Source organism: Heteronotia binoei, chromosome 2 (assembly GCF_032191835.1).
Source record: "Heteronotia binoei isolate CCM8104 ecotype False Entrance Well chromosome 2, APGP_CSIRO_Hbin_v1, whole genome shotgun sequence".
NCBI classification, from domain to species: Eukaryota; Metazoa; Chordata; class Lepidosauria; order Squamata; family Gekkonidae; genus Heteronotia; species Heteronotia binoei.
This window is the reverse complement of record NC_083224.1, coordinates 84177775-84195382: the sequence shown is the minus strand read 5'-3', so window position 1 is coordinate 84195382 and position 17608 is coordinate 84177775. Positions and strand designations below refer to the sequence as shown.

Sequence of the window (17608 nt, the reverse complement as noted above, 5' to 3'; positions counted from 1 at the left end):
TAATAGCATCCCACCCCAGATATTTCATTAGTTATTTTAACATAAAGAACTCCCTCACTCACTCAACTACACACTTATTCATTTCATTCAATACACGCATTCTCATCCTACACTCCCTCCCTCACCTTATACCACATATAAACACCATCCTGCCAGTCACACCTTCTCACTTCCGCCCCCCTAACAGCCTCAGTTACCAATTCACCCACGCGCACATCTCTCACAGAACATCACCCACAAAATACTATTTTAATTAAACAGACTTCAGACCCAAAACAGTCAGGCAATCAAAAAATACCATACATAAAAAGCTCCTTCATAGCACTCCACTACAGTTACTCCAGTAAGGAATATTACATCTTTCTTACTTATGCCCAAACATATCACTGGCACTCCTGCCACTATTATACTAATATACCGATTAGGCACCATGTAACTAAATATTCAAAAAAATGAGTGCTGAGCCGCCGAACGCGCTGTTTCAAAGGGCGCCAAAGTACCGTCTCTCCTAAATCAAACATTAACGGAAATGGCGCCAAAGACAAATAAAGACTGCTGATGTTATTTTATAACCAAAGTACAATTTAAGTCAGTTATATTTCGTTTGATGCATTTTCTCCAGAGTCTTCCTCATTTGATAGGGCTTCTTCTTCAGCAGGAGACAGTTTTAGTGCTAAGGAGTTCATTAGTTCTTTCCCAGTTTCAACGTTGTAAGCTTTGTGCATCGCGCCATTTTTGAAAACTAAAATGTCCGACGACAGACTCCATCTAAAGCGTACATTTGCTGAGTGCAGCTTTGCAACAAAGGGCTTGAGTCTCCTTCGCTTCATCAGGGCTTCAGGGGGTAAATCAAGTAGAGCCAACACTTTTTTTCCTTTAAAGAGAAGTGCCCCATTCAGCCTCACCTCTCTCAGAATCATGTCTCTTGTTTTTGGGAAAACAAAACTCACTAAGATGTCTCGTGGTCTCCCGCGTTTTGCAGCCACCATTACACCAAGTCTATGGGCCTTTGCTATTGCGATGGAAGACCCCTCCTCCATTTTTAAGGCCTTTGTCAGCCATTTATTTATGAATATGGGTAGATCTGTGCCTTTTCCCTCCCCCTCCTCTATGCCTCGAAATTTGAGGTTAGCTGCTCTATAACGGTTTTCCAGCAGCGCAATTCTGTTTTCCAGCAAGGACTCATATTTTTTCATAGCTTTAATGTCCTCTTTGAGCCCCATGGCGGCCTCCGCTGATTGCTCAGCCAGTTTGGCTGTTACTGACAGCTTCTCCAAGAGTTCCTGCACACGGGACTGAATAGGTTTAAGAAAATTTTCCATCGATTCTGTGAAGAAACGATGGATATCAGCCTTCAGGCCATCTAGGTCCCTCTTACATAGAGGCACTTCTTCGTCTTCCTGGCTCAATCTCGGGGAGGGAGGATTGCTAGCGGCCATGTTTGAAACTGATCTAGTACGGGGGAGACTAACCTTTTCAGAGTTATCTGCTTTAAAGAAGTCAGCAACCGATTTTCCACCTTTGGAAGATGATCTCTTTCTGTTTTTTGTTTGCTGTCCCATCAGGAGGACTTCAACTGTAAAGTCTGGTGTCGTTAATTATTAGACATAAGGGGGGAAGCTCAGGAGCCTCTTCAAAACGCGTCTGCCATGCACCAGCGACGCTCCGCCCCCCTTTCTGTTTGCTTTTTAAAAAAATTTCCTTTTTCTGCTGGAGTGTTCCAAAATTGAATCAAAACATATAGTCCAATAGATCTCACCTTATAATGATGATATCTTCCGGCTCCACTATTTTTTAAAGTCCCGTTTACTTTTTAAAAATTTTTAAACTTTTGACCTTCTTTTAATGGTCGCCAATACTTCTCTATGATTTATAGTCCCAAAGAGGGTTAGGAGGCTTGCACTTTTCTCTTCTCTTAATGGCCACTTCCTTCCTTTCTTGCCACGAAGTCTCGTTTTCGATAGTTGAGAAATCTCGCGTTAGTTCTATAACGTCATTACCTGTGACATCCCACAAGTCAGCAGATCTGTTTTCGGAGGGGGTTGTCAAGCCCAACCACAGGTATTCAAAACAACAATTGTTTTCCTTCTTTTAACCTTATTTCTCCAAGTTCATTAGTTCCAAATTTACCCTCTCCTTTATCTTCCTTACTTTAACATAACATAGTTGGATCCAGACCTTTATCTTTATTTCAAATAAGTCTTATTTTAGTCCCGGAGTGATAAAGATGTTTTCCTTTAGAACTGCGATCCTTTTAAACACCGTTCTCTTCAAAAGTAGACATTATTCAGTTCCAAAGAAGCTTTGAATCCTGGTGAATTTAAGTCAATTTAATGACCTCAGAAGTCCTGTGTAGACGTTGGAATGCAATCCTTCTCCGGGGACCCTTCAAAGCCAAAAAGGAACCCCACTGGAGTTCCTCGTCAGCCAAAGTAAATCCCCTCAGAATTTAACATGCATGTCTTGGGCTTCTCCCTGCCTGGGAGAAGAAGGCAGCAGGCATTTGGATCGCCTTCTCTGCCCAGAACAGAGGCTCTGGTTTGCTCCTCTACTGAGAAGCACCTTAATCCTCCATGACTCAAAACCGGAAGTCTCCTAATTTTTAAATTCTTAAAAATAATATCTTAACATCTCGCACATGTTTACGCATCTGAGGTACAAGGAGAAAGTCGTTGTGAGTTGCTGCTGGTTCTTCAGGTAAGAAAAAGCTTCAGTAGACAAGAAAAGGTTTTGGAAGGAAGTGGTTCTCTTTTTGCCCTGTCAGACTACTAACACGTACATATGACTAACAGGTGGAAATATAATATATCTAAAAACCTTGAAGCCATAAAAAAGGAAATTTGGAAAGAAACTGAAATATGATGGTTTTCACACAGGGACAAGCTTGTGTAGTCTCCTCTTTGCTGCTGATACAGTACAGAAGCACTAGGTTCCCACATAACAGGTTTCCCTGTGTTTCTCTGCCCCAGCCCTGCCTAATGAGCTTTTCCAGATTTTTTTTTTAAATTGGCAATTGAGTAACATTTTTGTATAACATTGCAACAATTTGTATAACAGATTCCTTGAATCCCCTACTTTCATCTTTTTATAGTCTCTCCCCCACATCTCCAAAATAAAAGGGGTTGGAGACTTATGAAAGCTGGGCATTCAGGCAAGCCTGATCTCGTTAGATCTCAGAAGCTAAGCAGGGCCAAACCCGGCAAGTGTTTGGATGGGAGACCTCCAGAGAACACAAAGGTTAAGAGGCAATGGCAAGCTATCAAGCCACTTCTCTGAACTTCCTTCATGCTCCGACAGGAGTAGACTGAGGTCACCATGACTTCCAGGCACAGGGGCACAAACACACATACGCATACACACAAAAAATGCTAGAAAAGAAGAATGCTGAGCATTCAGATAATCTTTATATAGACTGCTACAACATTATAGTAATACAACATTATTCAATTGCCGATTTTTAAAAAGTCTGGAGGCAATCACATCCCTCCCCGGCAGACAGTGACACACTCACACACATCCGTGGCATACAACTACAGCCCACACAACACCATATTAATTCTTGGCAAGGAACACAGAATTTAGATGCTAGAGTTCATGGCAAAGTTTCTATCTCTATGGCTCATGCCATGAATTCTTAAAAGCCGGCCTTGAACATTTTTCATCAGCTTTATGAATCACTCCAAAAATTCAGAAGATAGACTTATTATTCAGCCTTCAGGGTTTTATATTTTAACAGCCAAACTTTCTGATTATTGCTACCACAAAATTTAATCCTAAAGTCTTCACCATTGCTTGTCTCTTTTTTTACAGCTGTAGCAAAAGCACTGGAGCATATAAATAAATAATAGGTAATCTGGTTGTTATCACAAAAAAAAACCCCCTAACCTCTATCCCTAAATAGGAATCACCAAGAAGCCCTTACAATAAATGTCTGATAAAAATACTAGGTGCCACAATGAAATTTCTAGACACCTTGGGATTTGTTGAGCCCTGCTTAACATTACAGAACCTTGCACTATGATAGTGGGAAATGCACCTAAAGGACATTTATCACCAGAGAGGCCACTCAGGGCAAGCAGACAGGGTAAAAACCAAGCATTTTTTGTTGCAATTGCCCAACACTGCACTGCTCAGAACTCTTACAGATACTTGCCCAGGACACCAAAGAGGAGGCTGCATTCCCACAACTGGAATTGCAAAGCCAACCAGCATGAGCAAGTGCATCCATTTGACTTTGTGTGATGAGACAAAACTTCAGCTGAGTTTGGGACTGCCCTAGGGCTTTCTCCATGTGCAAGTTCCCTGGAGAGGTAGCACAGAAAATTTCTAAGTTAATAAATAATGTGGAATTGGACCTTGGGTGTGCAGCACTTGTGCTGTTCCACTGTGCCTGCCTTTCCCCTGCTCTGCTACATATCATTAGCAAAAAAAGTAGGTATTTCTTTGCAGCCTTGATGTGTTCTGCCATGTCACATTTCTGTGTACCCATTAGGTGAGTAGTTACAGAACCACTCCCAAGTGGATGGAGCACAGCTTCTGCCTCCTTTTTGTTGCTGCTGGGCAAAAAGTGCGTTTTGCCTTCTGGCCAGCATCACCATTCCTGGTAACTGAGCTCATAATTCCCATTGTTACCCCATAACAGCTGGTTTGAATATTCTTCCTTTTGATTTAAGATGGGGAAGTTAGCTCAAAGGCAGGGCAGTAAAGGGGCAGAGGTATAAGCAGGAGCTATCAATCTATGTTTTTGGAGAGCTGTCCCTGATACACCCTTTATGGGAGCCACAAACCAGGCCAGGTATGAAAGAAAGTGAGTTTTATTGTGGAAAAATGATAACAGGATTTATATATACATTCAGATCAAAGCATTCAACAAGATATTGGAATAAACGGCAATAGCAGATACAATAGGGGGAGGTATGGGTGATACTTCTTACAGAATGCTGGCGATCATAGTCAAGAATTCAATACCGCCTATACTGTACTGAAATAGCGCTATAGAATGGTTTTAAAGCTGATATACGTAAATTATGGTTTTATAGGATTGATTGTATTTTATGATGTTGTAAGCCGCCCTGAGTCCGCTTGCGGAGAGGGCGGGATATAAATTGAAAGTAATAATAATAAAATAATAAATAAGTACTTCTATCTAGGAAGGTGGACAAGCCTGAAGGTCTGCGAGGGGGTGGCTGCATGCAGCAACCAACAATGCATGTACCAAGACTTTATATTAATCAGGGGAGTCTGCTACCTGGACATCCAACAAAATCACACTGAGCTCTAGTAGGGGTGACTTTTTATACAATTTTAGGGGATGTGAGTGTGCATTCTTGAGCCGGGGGGAAGGAAATTTCTTAGCTTTGAACCTTGATTCGCATTTACAAAAATGGGTGCGAAGCATCCTCTCAGGATGTTTTCCCAGGTGCAAGATGACCAACTGATACTAATCTGATTGATCCTTGACTTAATGCTATACTTAGAAGCAACAATTTTCCTTCAATAACCCCAGAATTAACATAAAATTTGTTTACCAGAGGAAAACAGTCAGAGTTTGTTTATACTGACAAAGATGAAACACAATGAAGATGTAAGCCAGAGACAGCGAGGTGTCACAGGATATATTTAGGGAACACTGCCACACTCCAAAGGACACCAGACCCAGCTGGCCTCCATACTTACCAGAGTAGGAGGTGGTCAGGGAAAAGGTCACATAGGTCAGATTTATTTCTTCATCTCCTTTTGTTGTTGTTCAGTCGCACAGTCGAGTCCGACTTTTTGCAACCCATTGGACAAAGTCACACCAGGTCCTCCTGTCTTCCACCACCCTCCGAAGTCTGCTCAAATTTGTGTTTGTTACATCAGTAACCCATCTCATCTTTTGCCGTCCCCTTCTTTTGCCTTCTGTCTTTCCTAGCATCAGGATCTTCTCCAGTGAGTGTTCCCTTCTCATTTGATGGCCAAAGTATTTGAGCTTCAGCACCTGACCTTCCAGGGAACAGCCTGGGTTGATTTCCCTTAGGAAAGACTGATTTGATCTTCTTGCAGTTCAAGGGACTCTCAAGATTCTTCTCCAGCACCACACCTCAAAAGCATCTATTCTTCTGCACTCGGCCATCTTTATGGTCCAGCTCTCACAGCCATACATTACTACTGAAAATACCATCGCTTTGACTATAAGGACTTTTGTTGGCAGGGTGATGTCTCTACTTTTTATTATACTGCCCAGGTTCGCCATAGCTGTCCTCCCAAGGAGCAAACGTCTTTTAATTTCATGGCTACAGTCACCATCTGCAGTGATCTTGGAGCTCAGAAATGTGAAGTCTATCACTATTTCCATGTCTTCCCCTTCTATTTGCCAAGGTGTGATGGGGCCAGATGCCATGATCTTAGTTTTTTTGATGTTGAGTTTCAAGCCTACTTTTGTGCTCTCCTCTTTCACCCTCAACAAGAGGTTCTTTAGGTCTTCCTCACTTTCTGCCATTAGAGTAGTGTCATCTGCATATCTGAGCTTGTTGATGTTTTTCCCGGCAATCTTAATTCCGGCTTGTGCTTCATTCAGGCCAGCATTCTGCATGATGTACTCTGCATATAAATTAAATAAGCAGGGTGACGATATACATTCTTGTCGAACTCCTTTTCCTATTCTAAACCAATCAGTTGTTCCATATCCCATTCTGACAGTTGCTTCTTGACCCTTATACAGGTTTCTCAGGAGACATGTGAGGTGGGCTGGTACTCCCATCTCTTTAATGACTTGCCACAGTTTGTTGTGATCCACACAATCAAAGGCTTTAGTGTAGTCAATGAAACAGAAATAGACGTTTTTCTGATACTCCCGTGCTTTCTCCATAATCCAGCGAATGTTGGCAATTTGATCTCTAGTTCCTCTACCTCTCTGAAACCCACCTTGAACTTCTGGTAGTTCCTGATCTACATACTGCTGAAGCCTAGCTTGTAGGATCTTTAACATGACCTTGCTGGCATGTGAAATGAGTGCAATGGTGCAATAGTTTGAACATTCCTTGGCATTACCCTTCTTTGGGATTGGAATATAAACTGATCTTTTCCAGTCCTGTGGCCACTGTTGTGTTTTCCAAATTTGTTGACATAATGTATGCATCACTTTAACAGCAGCATCTTTTAGGACTTTGAATAGCTCAACTAGGATACTGTCATCTCCGCTCGCTTTGTTGTTAGTAATGCTTTCTAAGACCCATTTGACTTCACACTCCAGGATGTCTGGCTCAAGATCAGCGATTTCACTGTCATGGTTGTCCAGGACATTGAGATCCTTCTTGTATAATTCTTCTGTGTATTCTTGCCACCTCTTCCCGATCTCGTCTGCTTCTGTTAGGTCCCTACCATTTTTGTCCTTTATCATGGCCATCTTTGCACGAAACGTTCCCTTGATATCTCCAATTTTCTTGAAGAGATCTCTTATCCTTCCCATTCTATTATTTTCCGCGATTGCTTTGCATTTTTCCTTCAGGAAGGCCTCATTATCTCTCCTTGCTGTTCTCTGGAAATCTGAATTCAGTTGGGTGACTCTTTTCCTTTTCACCTTTGCCTTTCGCGTTCCTTCTTTCCTTAGCTTTTTGCAAAGCCTCATCAGACATCCACTTTGCTTCCTTGCATTTCTTTTTCTTTGAGATGGTGCTGATTGCTGCCTTCTGTACAATGTCACGAACCTCCGTCCATAATTCTTCAGGCACTCTATCAACTCTAGTTCCTTAAACCTATTCTTCACCTCCACTGTATATTCATAAGGGATGTGATCAAAGTCAAACCTGAATGGCCTAATGGCTCCCCCAGTTTTCTTCAGTTTAAGCCTCAATTCTGCAATGAGTAGCTTATGATCTGAGCCACAGTCAGCTCCAGGTCTTGTTTTTGCTGACTGTGAGGAGCTTCTCCATCTTCGACTGCAGAGTATATAATCAATCTGATTTCTGTGTTGCTCACCAGGTGATGTCCATGTGTAGTCGCCTTTTAGGTTGCTGGAAGAGGGTGTTCGCTATGACCAGCTTGTTCTCTTGACAAAACTCTATTAGCCTTTGCCTGGCTTCATTTTGTTCTCCAAGGCCAAACTTGTCAGTTGTTCCGGTTACCTTTCGACTTCCTACTTTGGCATTCCAGTCCCCTAGGATGAGGAGGATGTCTTTTTTGGTGTTAATTCTAAAAGGTGTTGTAGACCTTCATAGAACTGGTCCACTTCAGCCTCTTCTGCATCAGTGGTTGGGGCATAGACTTGGATTACTGTGATATCGAACGGTTTGCCTTGGATACGGACCGAAATCATTCTATCATTTTTGAGACTGTATCCCATTACTGCCTTCCTCACTCTCTTAACTATAAAGGCCACACTGTTTCTTCTATGGGACTCTTGCCCACAATAACAGATGTAGTGACCCCTGGAGTTAAATTCACCCATTCCTATGCATTTTAGTTCACTGATTCCCAAGATGTTGATGTTCAGTCTTGCCATCTCTTGTTTGACTACATCCAGCTTACCTTGATTCATAGATCTTATAGTCCACATTCCAATGCAGTATTGTTCTTTGCAGCATCGGACTTTCCTTTCACCATCAGACACATCCACAGCTGAGCGTCCTCTCAATTTTGGCCCAGCAGCTTCACTCTTTCTGTGATTACTTGGACTTGCCCTCTGCTCTTTTCCAGTAGCATATTGGGCACCTTCTGACCTGAGGGGCTCATCTTCCAGCGCCATATCTTTTAACCTTTTGTTACTGTCCATGGGGTTTTCTTGGCAAGGATACTGGAGTGGTTTGCCATTTCCTTCTCCAGTGGATCACATTTAGTCTGGGTTCTCAGCTGTGGCCTGTCCATCTTGGGTGGCCCTGCATGGCATAGCTCACAGTCTCATTGAACCGTGCAAGCCCTCTCTCCACGTCAAGGCAGCAATCCATGAGAGGCCCATATTACAGGCTGCCATTTGTTTATATCTGTGTTTGCTGAGACACTGACACACACAATAATAATAATAATAATAATATTTTATTTTTATATCCCGCCCTCCCCGCCGAGGCGGGCTCAGGGCGGCTGACAGGCATGGGAATCCCATGAATCATAAACAACATAAACAATTTTAAATATCAATTACAGTAAAATTATTTAAAAGTTAAATATATAATAAAATAGGTGCTAAATGCTGTAGTCGTGATATCCACAAGATGACTAGTTGTCCATTCATCAAATTAGTCGGGTTCCATCTCAAAGGCCAGCTGAAAGAGACATGTTTTGCAAGCCCTGCGGAATTGGTTCAAGTCCCGCAGGGCTCGCACCATCTCCGGAAGGTCGTTCCACCAACGAGGGGCTATCACCGAGAAGGCCTGCTCCCTAGTGGCCCTCAGCCTGGCTTCTCTTGGCCCAGGGATTGTCAGTAAGTTCTGTGAGCTGGATCTCAGTGCTCTCTGGGGCACAACCAGCATCCACTGTTCAGCATCAGCATTCAGAGGGTAAGAGTGTACATTGTGCACAGTGTGTTCATAGGTGTGTTCCTCTGTGGGGCATTCAGGGGCTGTTACATCATTTGCCACATAGGTGCCTTATCCCAGTGAGCTATCATGAGATATCAGGATTGCCTTTGTGAAGGGTGCAGTTGTGTTTTTCACTGCTGTTGCCTCAGTGTTTAAATTGCTCTTGCTAGGCAAAAGACTAATCCCCCATTTGGGATCCGAACCTCTGAATGAGGAGGGGGTTTCTATCATGGCTGCCCTGATGAATGAGGTATTGGAACACAGGTATGCTGTTGTTGGAATAGCTATACATCCTTTTCTATATATGCCCCCAGAAACAGTTCTGTAGAGCTCCTTGGGCTACATTCCACCTGTGTCCCCTCACGATCACACCATAGTGCTTCTTACAGTGGGCAGACGAGACTCTTGCCTTTCTTTTCTTCTTTGGTGTACTATTCACCTGACATCAGAAAACCACAGCTGCATTTGACAGTTTAGGATGGCTGTGCCCCTGTGTGTCACTCAAAGGGCAGCAGCAGGATGTCACTCCTTGACTGGTGGGTGTTGTCAGAGTTGCTAGAAGCTCCACTGTTATCCATGGCTGTTTTGTAAAAAAAGCCCAGCAGGAATTTATTTGCATATTAGGCCACATCCCCTGATGTCACCATTGTTTTGCACAGGGGGTTTGTAACAAAAAAAAAAAACCAGCAGAAACTCATTTGCATATTAGGTCACATCCCGACACCAAGCCGCATTCTGTGCGTTCCTGCTCAAAACCACATTTCTGTGTGTTCCTGCTCAAAAAAAGCCCTGGCACTATCACTATGCAGTCTGTGCCATGCCAGTGTGCCTGTTGCTTATTTCCCTGCCACAGAATACCAGCTGGCACCCCATGGCAGCCATTTCTTCTCCTGCATCCCGAAAGGTGTTTTATTTTTTAAAGAACTGGCACTAAAATATTATATCAATACACCATTGTATCAAAAAGCCTAGCAGCTACACTGAACTCCCAGATTTCTTTTTTTTTCTTTTTTTAAGTGTCTAGTGGTCCCTTCCCTTGTGAAGATATTAAGAAAAACCTCTGCAAGAAGGGATTAGAGACTTTTTAAATGAAAGCTGGGAAGTCAGAGAAACTGCTACACTTATCAGTACATTTCTATACCAATATAACAAAAGCTGTGATTTTAAAAATTGCAGAAGCCCTTATGGCCCAGTGAAAGGGTGGCTGCTTTGGGGAGATTTGGTCAGTGAAACTGTGAGAAACCCTATCCTGTGGAAGTCCCATTGCCACTTCATTTCATCTGCAGTCACAGCCACAACCACAACCGGGAAACCACAAAATGCTGTCGCTGAGTGCAAGACACTTCTGTTTTTCCAATTAAACCACTGCCTAGGCAATTTTTTTAAAGTTTAATGATTCAGTAATTGTTTTTAAAAACAAAAAAGAGCTTAGAATGATCCAGATGAGATGAAAAAGAGCAATTCTGGCAGTATTACCATTTACTGTAGAAAGCTCTAGTTATTTTAAGCTCTTTCAGTATCTGTCACACAGTAGGGGACCAGGAAGGGCCTTCTACTGGCTGCCACCACTCTGGTAAGGGTCAGTATGGGAGGACACAGAGGACCCAACAACCCCTGTATCATCCTTTTTAGCAAAAGCTTTTAACCATGACCGAAGAGTTGTGATGATCCAGGCAATAACACTAACAACAAGAAATTTATTACAAGTGCTCAAAACAATAAGTGGATTGTAAAACTTCTTAGTGCATAGTGAATAAAGAAAACAGTAAAGGTTGGGACAAAGAAGTAAATGTCCTGACACATCTAACTAGACTAGGGGTGTCGAACTCATTTGTTATGAGGGCCAGATCTGACATAAATGAGACGTTGTATCAGGCCATGTCGGGCCAGGTCATGTGTGTACCTATTTAAGATTAGGTAGCAGATATATAAATTTTATAAAGAACACAAACACAAATATATTTTTTAAAAAACTGAAAATGTTAGCACTCATTAGTCTTAAAGATGCTTTCTTTGTATTTCTCCCATGGGATCCAGGGAACTTGGCAAAGGAAGCTCTGGCTCTTTCCTTCCCCAGGGGACAGGAGAGAGGAGCCTCAGCCAATAGAAAGAAAAGAGGCTTGGCTCAGTAAGAACATAAGACAAGCCATGTTGGATCAGGCCAACAGCTCATCCAGTCCAACACTCTGTGTCACACAGTGGCAAAAAAACCAAGTGCCATCAGGAGGTCCACCATGGGCCTGGACACTAAAAGCCCTCCCACTGTGCCCTCCACAAGCACCAAGAATACAGAGCATCACTGCCCCAGACAGAGAGTTCCAACAATAAGCTGTGGCTAATAGCCACTTATATACTTCTGCTCCATATGCTTATCCAATCCCCTCTTGAAGCTGTCTATGCTTGTAGCCGCCACCACCTCCTGTGGCAGTGAATTCCATGTACTAATCACTCTTTGGGTGAAGTACTTCCTTTTATCCGTTCTAACTTGACTGCTCAACAATTTCATTGAACGTCCACGAATTCCCGTATTGTGAGAATGGGAGAAAAGTACTTCTTTCTCTACCTTCTCTATCTCATGCATAATCTTGTAAACCTCTATCATGTCACCCCTCAGTCGATGTTCCTCCAAGCTAAAAAGCCCCAAGCGTTTTAACCTTTCTTCATAGGGAAAGTGTTCCAACCCTTTAATCATTCTAGTTGCCCTTTTCTGCACTTTTTCCAATGCTATATTTTTTGAGGTGCAGTGACCAGAATTGTACACAATATTCCAAATGAGGCCACACCATCAATTTATACAGGGGCATTATTATGCTGGTTTTCAATTCCCTTCCTAATAATTCCCAGCCTTTTTTAATGCAATCGCACACTGTCTCGACATTTTCAGTGACTTATCTACCACAACCCCAAGATCTCTCTCTTGGTCAGTCTTCTCCAGTTCACACCCCATTAATTTGTATTTTTATTTACGATTTTTGGCCCCAATGTGCATTACTTTGCACTTGGCCACGTTGACTCTCATCTGCCACATTGACACTCACTCGCCCAGCCTCAACAGATCCCTTTGGAGTGCCTCACAATCCTCTCTGGTTCTCACCACCCTGAACAACTGAGTGTCATTCACAAACTTAGCCACTTCACTGCTTACTCCCAACTCCAAATCATTAATGAATAAGTTAAAAAGCATCGGACCCAGTTCTGAGCCCTGCTGCACCCCACTGCTTACCATCCTCCACTCCGAAAACTGTCCATTTATACTCACACTCTGCTTCCTATTAATTAGCCAGTTTTTGATCCACAAGAGGACTTGTCCTTTTACCCCATGACTCTCAAACTTACTAAAGAGCCTTTGATGAAGACTTTATCAAAAGCTTTCTGGAAGTCAAGGTAAACAACATCTATTGGGTCCCTTTGTCCACACGTTTGTTCACCCCCTCAAAGAACTCTAGCAGGTTAGTGAGACAAAATCATCCCTTACAGAACCCATGCTGAGTCTTCCTCAATAACTTTTGTTCATCTATGTGTCTGCTAATTCTCTCTTTGAAAATGGTTTCTACCAACTTTCCCGGTATTGAAGTCAGACTGACTGGCCTGTAATTTCCCAGATCGCCTCTGGAACCCTTTTTAATGATGGGGGTGACATTAGCTACCCCCCAGTCCTCAGGAACGGAGGCAAATTTCAATTAAAGATTACGTATTTTTGTCAGGAGATCCACAAGTTCACCTTTGAGCTCTTTCAGAACTCTTGGATGTATGCCATCTGGGCCTGGTGACTTAATCAGTTTTTAATTTGTCTATCAGTTGTAGGACCTCCTCTCTCGTCACCTCAATCTGACTCAGGTCTTTCAATACCCCTCCCAAAATAAGCATTCCAACTCCTCAATTTTACCTAAAACACTTCTAGCATTTGTATATAAGCATCTATAATTTCCCAGGCAAGTCAGGCCTTGCAACCTTCCTCCTGCTGCCTTGAGACTTTGGCAGACAGTCCATACTGTTTGTCACCATTTCAGTGGACAACTCTAATCCATTGCCTGGTAGAAAAGTAAAAGCTAACCCTTCATCTCTTTGAGATGAGTCATCTTGAACCAGAGACATTTCATCTCCTGTTGGTTTTCCCCCAAGATTCAGTTTGGTACACAGTAGCTCTACTGTGCAATTGAGAGAGCCTGGCAAAGCAAGCTATTCCTCCCCCATTCCTCTCCAAGGGAGGAGCCTCAGCCAATGGAGAAAACAGAGGTTTTGCTCTGTATGTCCTGTGCAATTGAGCAAGTCTGGCAAAGCAAACTGTGATGCAGAAGGAAGCAAGAGAGAGGGAGAAGGAAGTAGATGAAAGTCAGTTGCTCGGGGGCCTGATTCAGTCCCCAAACTGTATGTTTGACACCCCTGAACTAGACATTCCCTGCTACTATCAAAATTCACCACCCCATTTGGGTGAGGGATCTCTTCTTCTAGCTACAGTCTTCTCTCCAGACTGCAACCCTTCCAAAGAGAACTATTCTACCTGCAGCCTCTCCAGAGAGAACAACTTCTCCTTCCAGCCAGGCCTATTTATGCCTTCCTCCCAGGTCCCATCCCCTCTGGGCTAATTGTCCCTCCAAAACTCTGACACCCAATCAAAGGGACAGAAGGAATCCTGGGAGATGCAGGACCCTGTATCTACTCCAAGACAGGTTTCTCCCTGCCCTCTAAGCTGCATTAAGCCTCAGTTCATGACACTATCTTAAGATTTTTATTCAGTTTTCTTAAATAAATGATACAATGATAACTCACCCCTAGAGTCCCCCAGGTTGCCCACACTAACCCAACTACCTGTGTAGAATAAGAAAATGTAACGGAAAAGAAGCAGAAAGAGAGAGCTCATCAGTGGTAACTTTTTTGCTATTTTATTAATAATAGAAAAGTAAACTTTTATGATATTTCGAAAGCTTTTCAACAACCATGTGCATAACTGCTAGTTTTAAACATTCCCTTACACCTATTAAAAACAGAAAAGGCTAAAGGTACTTGTGACAAAAAGGTACTTGTGACAAAAATTATTAGTGACAGTCACCAATATAAGCTACTACATTAAGTGAAAGAGGAAGCCTGAGATCACCCAATGACTTTCATAGCTCAGCACAAACTGATTTAGTTCTCCATGTCCAAATTTAGCAAGCCACTGAACCACACTGGCTAACCCTACAATGAACAACAAACAGTTTACTACCCTCCCCCCCCTTTTTTTGGCCTTATGCTCAGATCAGTGCTAGAGTTTTAGATTCATTTAGGTTCACTGTGTTCATGCTCAGTAATACACTGTTCCTGAAACTGTATATTATAATATTTTAATTTAAAAATTCGGTTGCAGAGAGACCCAGGTTGCTCAGGTAACGGTAGTAAACAATTATTCCATTACCGCACAATGACAATGCACTACATTGAGAATCAGACTGGATGGTTATAAGTGCACACCATCACAGTCTCACAATGTGCACCAGACAGAGAAAGAATGAATACAAAGAAAATCTAACTAAGTTTTACAAGCGATGAGAAATAAAATTAGGAATCTGCTTCTGGACTGGATTGTCCTTTGGGGACAATCCTTTGGGGAGGGACGGTGGCTCAGTGGTAGAGCATCTGCTTGAGAAGCAGAAGGTCCCAGGTTCAATCCCCGGCATCACCAAAAAAGGGTCCAGGCAAATAGGTGTGAAAAAAACTCCGCTTGAGACCCTGGAGAGCCACTGCCAGTCTGAGAAGACAATACTGACTTTGATGGACCAAAGGTATGATTCAGTATAAGGCAGCTTCATATGTTCATTGTATACTCTATTTCCACCGAATATAAATGTGATGGGTGCTCTCTAAAATCAGCCAAGCCTGCTCTAAAATATACTTAACTAGGCCCTGACACTGTGCTCATTAAATATTGGTGGGAAGATATTTTTTTAAAAAAAATATGACCGTATAACGCCTGCAAGGGGGTGGGGACTATCCAGTGTATTGCACTGAGTACAACATGTATGACCATCTGCCAGCTGGACAGAAGCCATGGGTGTGGGCTTGATGCAAGAAGTTCCTGGTTCTCAGGGAATGAGTTTGCACCCTCAAGGTCAAGGTGGTTGACCTGGAGAAGCAGAGACAGTCAGTTAGGTACATGAATAAGGCTCTCAGGGACATTAGTTGTGTCCCACTCTAAGAATGGCAGCTCCACCACTGTTAGGAAGCATGAGGGTCAAGGGGAAACAGGGTACAATGCTGAAGGGGGAATGTTCCCTCAGAACGGACCACTCCTATAGTTGGTGAACAGGTATCCTTCTACACCAAGGAACCATCCCTGCGCAGGGAGGGAGGGGGGAGTCTTGGCAGTTGGTGATTCAATCCTTAGGCAAGTTGCAAATTCATGAATTAACTGCCTGCAGACTTGCCTGCTTGATATGAAGGCAGCAGAGATTACATGAGGTCTAGACAGGATGGTAGACAGCGCTGAGGAGGAACCAGTGGTTGTGGTACATGTTGGCACAAATGTGGAGAAATGTAGTTGTGTGGTCCTGGAGGTAAAATTTAGGCTGCTAGGCAGGAGATTCAAGGCCAGGACCTTGGGTAGCATTCTCAGAAGTACTGCCTGCTCCACACAAAGCCAGGCAGGCACAAATTAGGAGTCTCAACGCATGGATGAGATGATGGTGTGGGGGGATGAGTTAAAGTTTGTTAGGTACTGGGATGCTTTTTGCTACAAGCAGGACCTTTACAAAAGACGGTCTCCACTTGTCCCAAGAAGTAACCAGGCCGCTGGCACTTAAAATCAAGAAGGTGGCATAGCAGTTTTTTAAACTAAATCTTCGGGGAAAGCTGACAGGACATGAAATCCTGCTTGTATCAAAAAGAAGCCCAAAGAAGCCAAGGTGGCTCCATAAACAGCTCTCTAAAGACTTGAGAAATTAAAAAGACTCCTTTAGGAATCAGAAGGAGGACCTTATAACCAAGGATGAATATAAACAAATCACCAGTGCTTGTAGAGAAAAAATTAGGAAAGCTAAAGCTCAGTATGAGCTTAGGCTGGCCAAAGATGCTAAAAACAACAAAAAGGGGTTCTTTTCTTATGTTCAAAGTAAGAAAAAGAGCAAGGACATGGTAGGCCCATTGCAAGGGCAGGAAAGTGAAATTTTAACAGGTAATGAAGAGAGGGCAGAACTGCTCAATTCCTATTTTTCCTCAGTCTTCTCTTCTGAGAGAAACAGTGCTCAACATGGTAAAAACAGAACATATAATGAAGGTATGGAGTTCCAACCTAGGATCAGCATAAGGGTAGTACATAAACGCCTGGTTTCTCTAAATGAAACTAGGTCCTCAGGGACAGATCCAATGGTTCTAAAAGAGCTTGAGGATGTAATTTCTGAGCCTCTGGCTATTATTTTTGAGAATTCTTGGAAAACAGGAGAGGTGCCGGAAGACTGGAGGCGGGTGAATGTTGTTCCCGTCTTCAAGAAGGAAAAAAAGGAGGATCTGGGTAACTACTGACCTGTCAGCTTGACGTCTACACCTGGTAAAGTTTTAGAACAAATAATCAAACAGTCAGTCCTGGAACATTTAGAAAGGATGGCTGCGACTAACCTGATCTCTGTTTTTGAGAAAGTGACTACCTTGCTGGATAAGGTGAATGCTGTGGACATCGTTTATTTTGATTTCAGTAAGATAAGGTTCCACATACTATCCTTGTTGACAAGTTGGTAAAATGTGGTTTGGATCCAGTTACTGTTAGGTGGATCTGTAACTGATTGACAGATCGCACCCAAAGAGTGCTTGTGAATGGTTCCTCATCCTCTTGGAGAGGAGTGACAAGTGGAGTGTCTCAAGGATCTGTCCTGGGACCTGTTTTGTTCAACATCTTTATAAATGATTTGAATGAAGGAATAGAGGGAATGCTTATTAAATTTGCAGATTATATTAAATTTGGAGGGGTTGCAAATACGTTAGAAGACAGAAACAGGATACAGGATGACCTTGACAGGCTGGAAAACTAGGCTAAAATTAATAACATGAATTTCAACAGGGATAAATGTAATTTCTGCATTTAGGTAGGAAAAATCCCATGCATGGTTATAGGATGGGGGAGACTTGTCTTAGCAGTAGTATGTGCG

General features: G+C 42.7%; 1 protein-coding gene and 1 non-coding gene across 2 annotated transcripts in view; one reads left to right on the top strand and one right to left on the bottom strand.

The window, feature by feature from the left end:
• NUDT3 (nudix hydrolase 3) overlaps nucleotides 1–17608 on the bottom strand; it is a 74687-nt gene that overhangs the window by 49828 nt on the left and 7251 nt on the right. The gene's annotated exons all lie outside the window — the stretch shown is intronic.
• On the top strand, nucleotides 15087–15153 carry TRNAL-GAG (transfer RNA leucine (anticodon GAG)). The gene has a single exon. It is a non-coding gene; the product is annotated as a tRNA-Leu (tRNA).